The sequence below is a fragment of the Dermacentor variabilis genome, chromosome 1 (assembly GCF_050947875.1).
Source record: "Dermacentor variabilis isolate Ectoservices chromosome 1, ASM5094787v1, whole genome shotgun sequence".
Lineage (NCBI taxonomy): Eukaryota > Metazoa > Arthropoda > Arachnida > Ixodida > Ixodidae > Dermacentor > Dermacentor variabilis.
The window spans coordinates 266788387-266797020 of record NC_134568.1 but is presented as its reverse complement, the minus strand read 5'-3'; positions in this window follow the sequence as shown (position 1 = coordinate 266797020).

Sequence of the window (8634 nt, the reverse complement as noted above, 5' to 3'; positions counted from 1 at the left end):
ATGTGGCCTTGGTCCCAGCATCTTTGCCTCTCGGGGGCGGTTTGGAAACAGATGGCCTAGACGGGAGGCACAACATCTGCTCGGTAGTCTGCCGGCTTCAAGTCAGATATTGGTGTATAGAATATTGTTATAGGGAAAGAAAAAGCATTTCTAAATGCCATTCAGCCAGTAATTATAGAGGCTCATATAATTCCAGAAAGCCTGTGTCGTTGCGTCAGCAACAAAAAGAAGTTTTCTTGCAATGTACTTCCCCATCAAAGAAATTGAAACCGTCTGGTTTTGTTCTTGGGCAGACCGGGCAGGCTTGTTAGCGAAATCATTACTGACAACCCGATGACACGGAAGTAACTGGAAGATGATGTAGAGCTCTTATTCATGAGCTAGACGAAATACTTCTTTTAATTCGGACCCCAACTGCTGTTGCGTTCTGTGGCGTAAAGCATTCTGGAGGTTCTAAGTGCTGCACGTTTTCGAGACACAATACACGATCCATTTCCATGCTGCTTCATCTTCTACATCGTGCACAGTGGCGTGGAGGGCTGCAAGTTCTGTCGCTGTGAATGCCGTTTTGTGTGACACGTGGTACAAAAGCGTTACGTGTCTATCGGAAATAATATATGTTGCTGCACAAGTGGTAAGCGATGTAAAACTGTCGGTATAAATATGCATGCGGTTTTCGTATGTCTCGTGCAATAATTGCAGCAATCTGTGCATGATAGGCAATAACGAATGAAGTGCTTTCTTTGTAATTATATGGTTATAGAGATTCACTTGGAGGTTGTCAAAGGCACCGCCACGGCGGAGTTGAAGGTTTTAGCCGATGTGTATAATTTGGTGGCGTACAGTCTAGATGAGCGGTGATCGGTTGCTCGAAACGTAGATCGAAGTGTCTGTGCTGGTGTAGAATTCAGGTAGTATCGGTGATTGTCGCTTTGGGACGTTATATTCCAGGAATGAACCACTCAATTATCGCGAATCCTTGAAAGATGCCCAATGTGCACCCCGAGAGATTTGCCAGCTAGGTGCGTTGTGATCAGATTGTCTGTGGTGATGACGCGTGTTTCTTAAGTTAAGGCACATCAAGGGAGCGGCAAACAGGTGTGCATGTTTTGGTGATGTATATGTTCCAGAGCGCGAACGTTGGTTTAACGTGCATTTAATGGCACTGACAGCGTATAATGCAGGAATTAAAGGAACAGCGCCAAGTACAGCAATCTTTCTGCATAACCAACCTGCACACTTATGGTATACCCAAATTTCTAAAAGCGAATTGCTTGGCTCTCAAGCGCTTGATCGATACAATATATTCATGTTTTCAATACAGCATTCCGACAAAATCAGGTTAACAATACCCACTCTCAGAAGCTTCGAATGCGAAGAATGAAACGGTAGCTAAGGATTGTTAGCTCGAAGTCCATAAAACCAACAGGTGTGGTCACAATGAAGCATGGTGTCAAAAAATTTGATCTTCCCCGAAACTGGGAGCTCATACGTTATCTCTAAACAATCAGTGCACTCGCGTACGGTGGTTGGAATGCTGAGAGCACACAAGTCAAGTAGGTTACGGTCATGTTAATAAAAATCAAGAAGTCGTCTACGAATAAAAAGAAACACTTAGCACATTGGTATGTCTAAGTCTGGTGCGAAGAACACTAAAGTTTAGCTAAGAAAAGACCACCAAGAAGCGGGGCAATAAAAGTCAATGCAGATTGCTTGCTTTTGCAAAGGCGTTTCACAGTTCCATATAAAGCTGACCTAAGGTAAAACGCCAGTACTTCAAACAAGTTGCTAACCTGAATGTCAGCGGCGTTCTGGAAGGCCACTAAACCAAACTTGCTGATATATCTTTCTTCTCCTTTTTACTTTAATTTTACTCAGTGGCTATGGTGTTGGGCTGCTGAGCACGAGGTCGCGGGATCGAATCCCGGCCATGGCGGTCGCATTTCGATGGGGGCGAAATGCGAAAACACCCGTGTACTTAGATTTAGGTGCACGTTAAAGAACCCCAGTTGGTCGAAATTTCCGGAGTCCTCCACTACGGTGTGCCTCATAATCAGAAAGTGGTTTTGGTACGTAAAACCCCATAATTTATTTTTTTATTTTAATTTTATTGTTTTGTCAGTTCTTCTCATGTTTAGGAAACATAGGTAGTGTGGAGAGCTACGTCAACTACCCCATTTAACGTGTGCAAAAAATAAAAGAATAGAGGTCTTGAATTTACACACGTTTTCATTGCATGTCCACCGGCCATTTTCCAGAACAGTCTGTTCTTGTTTATTGAACGTGGCAGTATGAGAAGTTTAGCTACTGCATTGCATAATCGTATCTAACCACAATAAATAAACACTCAAGCTGAGGATGACATGATTCATGCGTAATGTAGAGTCAGCGCATGACCTGTAATTAGAAGGTGCTCTTGATGAAACGTTAATATTATGACGGGGATAAGACGAGGCAAAACAAAAATTAAGATGTATTTAGGTAATATACAGGGTGTCCCAGCTAACTTTAGCCAGAGTTTAAAAATATGCGTATGCCACGTAGCTCGACAGAACCAAGTAAATGTTGTTTGCCGTCGCCTATAGATACTCAAATTATTTGTTTAATTTCGCCTAATTAGTTTTTTTTATTTTAATTAATTAATTAATAGCTTCTCACATACTATAATTAGTTGAAAAGTGTCAATAAAAAAATTGTAGAGCGACATGAAAAGCTCCCGATACAGCTTTCTGTTGCTCAATACGTGCTGCATAAAAGTGTTTTTCCGAATGTGAAAGAAGCCCGCAAATGCGCGCAAAATTGCCGCGCGACTGGCCGCTCGAGGCACTTCGCGTGTATTCGCGGGCTTCTTTCACCCTCGGAAAAACACCTTTAAGTAGCACGTATTGAGCAACAGAAAGCTGTATCGGGAGCTTTTAATGTCGCTCTACAATTTTCTCATTTACACTTTTCATGTAATAATAATATTTGAGAAATTGATTAATCAATTAGGACTAATTACGTAGATAAGTAGAATGAAAGAGAAAAATCTGAGTTTCTGCAAGTGACGGCAAACAACATTAGCTTCGTTCTGCTCAGCTACGTGGCATTCGCATATTTTTAACCTCTTGCTAAAGTTATAGTTGGGACAATCTGTATACAGAGAGAAGTCGAGGTGGCTGAACAGCAGCCACACGAACGCCTCTTCGACCCTCGTCTTCATCCCCTTGCTTGCGCCTTCTCCAATGTACGGGAATGACTTTTAACATATGACCCCCGCCGGTGGTAGCGCCGTCTCGGCGCTTAGGGAAGGGAAGGGTTGTTGTCGGAGAAGTAGAGCTTCAAACGGACTACGTGCACGATATCACTAGGTGGTACGGACGATGACGAGCTGTCATCCACCGGAGCGATCTTGTACGTGGCTTCACTGAGCTGGCGGAGAGCCGTACAAGGGCCAGAGTAACGAGACGAAAGCTTCGAACACATGCACACGTGGCAGGACAGCGTTCACAGAAGGACCAAAGAGCCTGCAAAGAAGCGAATGGGTCTGTGGTAGCTGTCATAGCGGGCCTTCTTGGATGTCTCCAAGACAAAGAGGTGATTACGTGCAACCTGATGAGCTGTTTGAACTCGAGCAGCTGCATCACAGACATACACTGTAGGAATGTAGGTATCTGATGGCAGGAGAGTCTCAAATGGCAGCGTTGGGCAGCGGCCAAACAACAGGTAGAAAGAAGAAAAGCCGGCGGTGTCGTAGCGGAAGGAGTTGTACGTGGATGCCACAAAAGCCAAAGTGCTGTCCCAATCACGATGATCTGCGAAAACGTACATAGAGAGCACCGTGGTCAGCGTGCGAGTAACACGTTCGGTAAGTCCATTTGTTTGCGGATGGTAGGCTGTGGTAAACTTGTGACGTGTGGAGCATGAACAGGGATGTCGTCAACGACTTTAGAAAGAAATGAACAACCGCGATCGGTCAGCAGCTGTCGTGGCGCGCCATGCCGGCGAATGACATCGTCAAACAGAAAGTCCGCGACGTCAGTGGCACAGTTTCTCGGCAGCGCCCGGGCGATGGCGTACCGTGTTGTGTAGTCAATGGCCACGACAATCCACTTGTTCCCCGTTGAAGACGTCGGGAATGACCCAACCAGATCTAGGCCAACGCGGTAGAACGGGACAGTTGAGATCTCCATAGGCTGAAGTGGACAGGCGTGCGACAAGAACAGGCGCATGCGGCGCTGACAGTACTCACAAGCAGCAACATACCGATGGACAGAACGGTAAAGGCCTGGCCAGAAAAACAGATGCCGCACCCGGTCATATGTACGGGACACTACGAGATGTGCAGTGGTTGGGGCATCGCGTAGCTGTTTGAGCACAGTGTAACGGAGAGATGTAAGAAGTACCAGCAGAAAATCGGAGCCGTGGGAGTTAGCATTGCGTCGGTGGAGAATACCATCATGGAGCACAAATAGGCGGAGAGATGGGTTGGATTGGTGAGAGCATAGCTGGTGGATTATGGAGCACAAATCTGCATGATTCAGCTGTGCCTTCTGGATATCGCTAAAGTCAAAGATGGTGAGGACGCACGCGTCGGGATCATGGACAGTGGAGTCGGGAGGATCCAGGGTATGACGGGAGAGGCAGTCGGCATATTGATGCATTCGGCAGGACTCGTAATTAACATCAAAGGCATACTCCTGAAGCTTTAATGCTCATTGACCAAGTCATCTAGTGCGGTCTTTAATGGAGGACAACCAGAATAGTGCATGGTGGTCTGTGATGTCCTAAAAAACACGGCCAAACAAGTATGGTCCAAATTTTGTGACTCCCCCCCCCCCCCCAAACTGAAGCGAGGCATTCGTGTTCAGTGACTGAAAACTGTGCTCAGGAGCATAGCCGATAACGCGGTCCTGTCTTTGTTGCCTCTGGGCAAGGACAGCGCCAATGCCGTGTCCGCTGGCGTCGGTGCTAACTCCAGTGACCGCGGACGGGCCAAAATGGGCCAAGATGAGCGCGGTGATAAGTAGTCTAGTGAGCATGCGAAAGGCATAAGCTTGTTCAGGACCTCACGAAAATGATATGTCCTTCTTCAGGAGTTGCGTTAAGGGACGGGAAATGTATGCGAAATTCTTGACGAAGCGTCGAAAATAAGAACATAGGCCAACGAAGCTCCGGATCTCTTTGGCCGAACGTGTTACTCAAAAATTTTTCACTCGCAGGCATAGGGCCACGGGGAAGCAGGAGACATAGCCTCAAATTCACGCCGTATGATCTTCGTCACGTGTCCCGTGGTTAGCGGTAGCTCTGACCCACATAAACTTCGCACGACGATGTTGCTTCCGTGTGGGGAAGTTGAGTGAACTGATGGGCAATACGTCGACTTTTGCATTTTCAAAACACTTGCACTCATCAATGATAGCATCCACCGTGTCACAGTCCTTGCAGTTAGCAGATAGAACCCATCATCTGCTATCCCTTTTCTGACGTGTCTCACTTTCTCAGACTCGGCCATACAATCATCCGCTTTGCAGCGAAGGGCCAGCACATCCTGTATGTAAGACAGGTAGGATTCCGTCGATGTTTGGGCACGTGATGCTAGCGCCTTCTTTGCCGCGATCTTTCGACCAAGAGACTTGCCAAACAGAGCACCCATCTTTTGCTTGCAGGTATCCCCGCTTCCAATTTTCTCTTCATGTTTCTGGAACGAGACCCGTGCTGTCCCTTGAAGATAGATGTTGGCCAACACGACCGTATCATCCTATCGGTTGTTCTTATTTGCACGCTCGTAGATCGACAAGCGCTCTTCAGTGTCGACAATATCAGTCCCACAAAACCTGCCTCGGTCTCTTGGCTGGGCGACGACAACCGTTGACGTTGCCACTGTTGCGGCGGGAACCGTCTCTTCTGTCATTGTGCGAAGAGCCAAATGTCGGCCGCTGCGGAGGTCCATTGTATCGAGTTGGTACCTCACACCTCTACCAAAAATGTGAAGGGGATAAGACTAGGCAAACAAGTAAAAATTAAAAGCCGAGATGGCGGAACAACAACCGCATGAGCGCTTCTGCGATCCCCGTCTTCATCGCCTTGCTTGCGCCTTCTCCAATGTACGGGAATGGCTTGTAACAATATATTGCGAAACTCCTATTAAAAGTCACTAAAGTGGAGAAGCCATCGTGGAATTAAACAGAAATAAATTAAAAATCAAATCGAACAAAAGCACACGCAATGTCACTGACACGGGAAAGTCATCGCGACGTCACATTGTGATGCAAATTGAAGTTAAAAATTCCCATACCTTTGTCCAACACATATGCAGACGACACGACTAATATACTTTAGTGGAAATGACTGGGATGAGTTGATAGGCTGCTGGCACAAACCATACTCTCTCTAGACTTGATGACTCGACAACTTAACTGAGTTTAGAACTCTTGTATAGTTTTTAGGTACGCTATTCTCGGAGAGGCATATTGGTTGTCAGGGAAGATTTTTTCCCTACCCAAGGGAAAGTTCTCTTTCAGTCCCTATTATTGTGGAACCTATACGAGCCATTTGGGAAACCTATACGAACCATAATCAGTTTTAAAGCGAAGCTTTCTTTGTATTTTCCTTCCATCTTTCCACTGCTGCTGCTGCTGCTGCTGCTGCTGTCTTGCACGCCGCGTCGAGAGGTGGTTCAGAGCGCGCATATACACGGCGCAGGAGCGTGGTAGAGAAGAAAGGCTATACCAGAAGCTCGTTTCCACATTTTCACTGCGTCACATGTGCACAATGCCCTCTGGAGCTACCTGGTGGGCGTCAAAATACCCTCTTGACGGCTGCAATTATCCGTGAGCCCCCGTGTTTGAGACGCATAGCTGAAACTACAGCGCTTACCTTTTTGCAACGTGGAACCGTCCAGGGGAAAGTGGATAGAATGGTAGAGAGGCGGCAAGTAATGGGTAGAATCAACGCAACCACGAAACGATTGAATAATAGCCTTGGCACTCTTCGCTCGCAACTCGCATATATGGGGGGGGGGGGGGGGAGAGGGCAAAGGCTACGTGAGAAGGCGAAGAAACGCTACTACTAGACACCGAAGGAGTTTCGGACAAACTGGATAAATTTAAGTCTAACGTATGGTACGATTCGTTTCTATTATTTCTGGAAAATGAACGCCATGGAAATTTCTCAAGCGGACAACTGACGCACGGCGTGCGCACTCAAAGCCTGATAATAGTACAGTAGCGTTTTGGCGACATCGTAGCACCGTAGCATGTAAGGATAGGATAGGAATAAACTTTATTTGTCCAACGGTTATTGATGTTGGTGCCCGGGGCTAGGCTGCCAGGGGTCCATCGCCCGAGGAAAATCTTTCGAGATCCTCGGTAACGGCCCTGGCCCGCTGGACGGCCCACTCCTGGTCTTCGGTTGCCTCGCTGAGGAGGGCACGTCATTTCAACACTTCTGTGCCCACCGTGCTGGCATTGCGGCTATGGCATTGCTCGAGATCGCGGGTTTGACCTCGACCACGGCAGCCACATCTCGACGGGGCGAAATAGAAAAACACTCGTATACTTTGGTTTAGGTGCGTTTAAAGAACCACAGGGAGTCAGAATTAATCTGTAGTCTGCCACTACGGCCTGCCTCATAATGCGATTAAGGTTTTAGCGCGTGCAGCCCCATAATTCAAATAAACCTTAACATTTCTGTCACAATGCGATCTGCCGTGTGAGGGAATGACAATACTAACCTTCTAACAATGGCGCACAACAACGCCTCAAGCAAACACGTCTCGCTGTCTATTCTGTGCACTACGCAGACAAACAGCAGTGGTGCACGCAAGGTAACATTTGCGATCAACTCAACGCTCTCGTATTGCACTAAACACTGAAGAAATTAAACATTCGCCGTCAACATTAGCACTAACTATCGTCACTCAAAGCAGACAACACAGGAAGCGTCGCTCACGTCGATTCCCACAGTACGTGGGATCCGCATAACGTTATATTCTTAGAAAAGATTCATTTAAAAAATATATTTAAACTCCTTGATGTGTACCCCAGTCCAGAGCTACTTCAGAATACAAACAGAGTCAAGGTATTCAGCCTCAACGATGCGAGTCTTTTCAATTCGCTGCAGCAATGAACTCCGACGAAACATTTCGATCACTTCTGATATAGCTGAACTTCCTCTTCACATGCTATCGTACCCTTTACGCCGTTTAAGATATTTTTGAACTAGCGCACCGCGTACACACTCTGGATCACAGATGTTGACGCACTATTTACCTAAGCTGCTCAACAGCATAATATTTGTTGCAGAAGCAGTAGCTGCTGGGCTAATTGGTGCTTACTTAATGACAATCACAAAGAAGCGCCTGTGGCGTGTCCTGTGTGCCTCTCTTTTGTGCTTTTGTCCTTGGTCATTAGGTCATTAAGCATAAAATTTGCAGCCTTTGATAAAGCACGTGCGAAAGTCTGTTGTCATTTCGCAAAGTGACTATCCTTGCAGTATTTCTTTTTTTTCTGGTGAATGCATATACATGTTACTCTTTTATTCTTTTTGTGTGTTTTTGTGCTTGTGTTTATAAGTTGTAAAATGTTCTGTATTTAACCACGACGTGCGAATTTCTATTTTTTTTCTTTTTTTCTTTTTCGGCTTAGAAAAAGT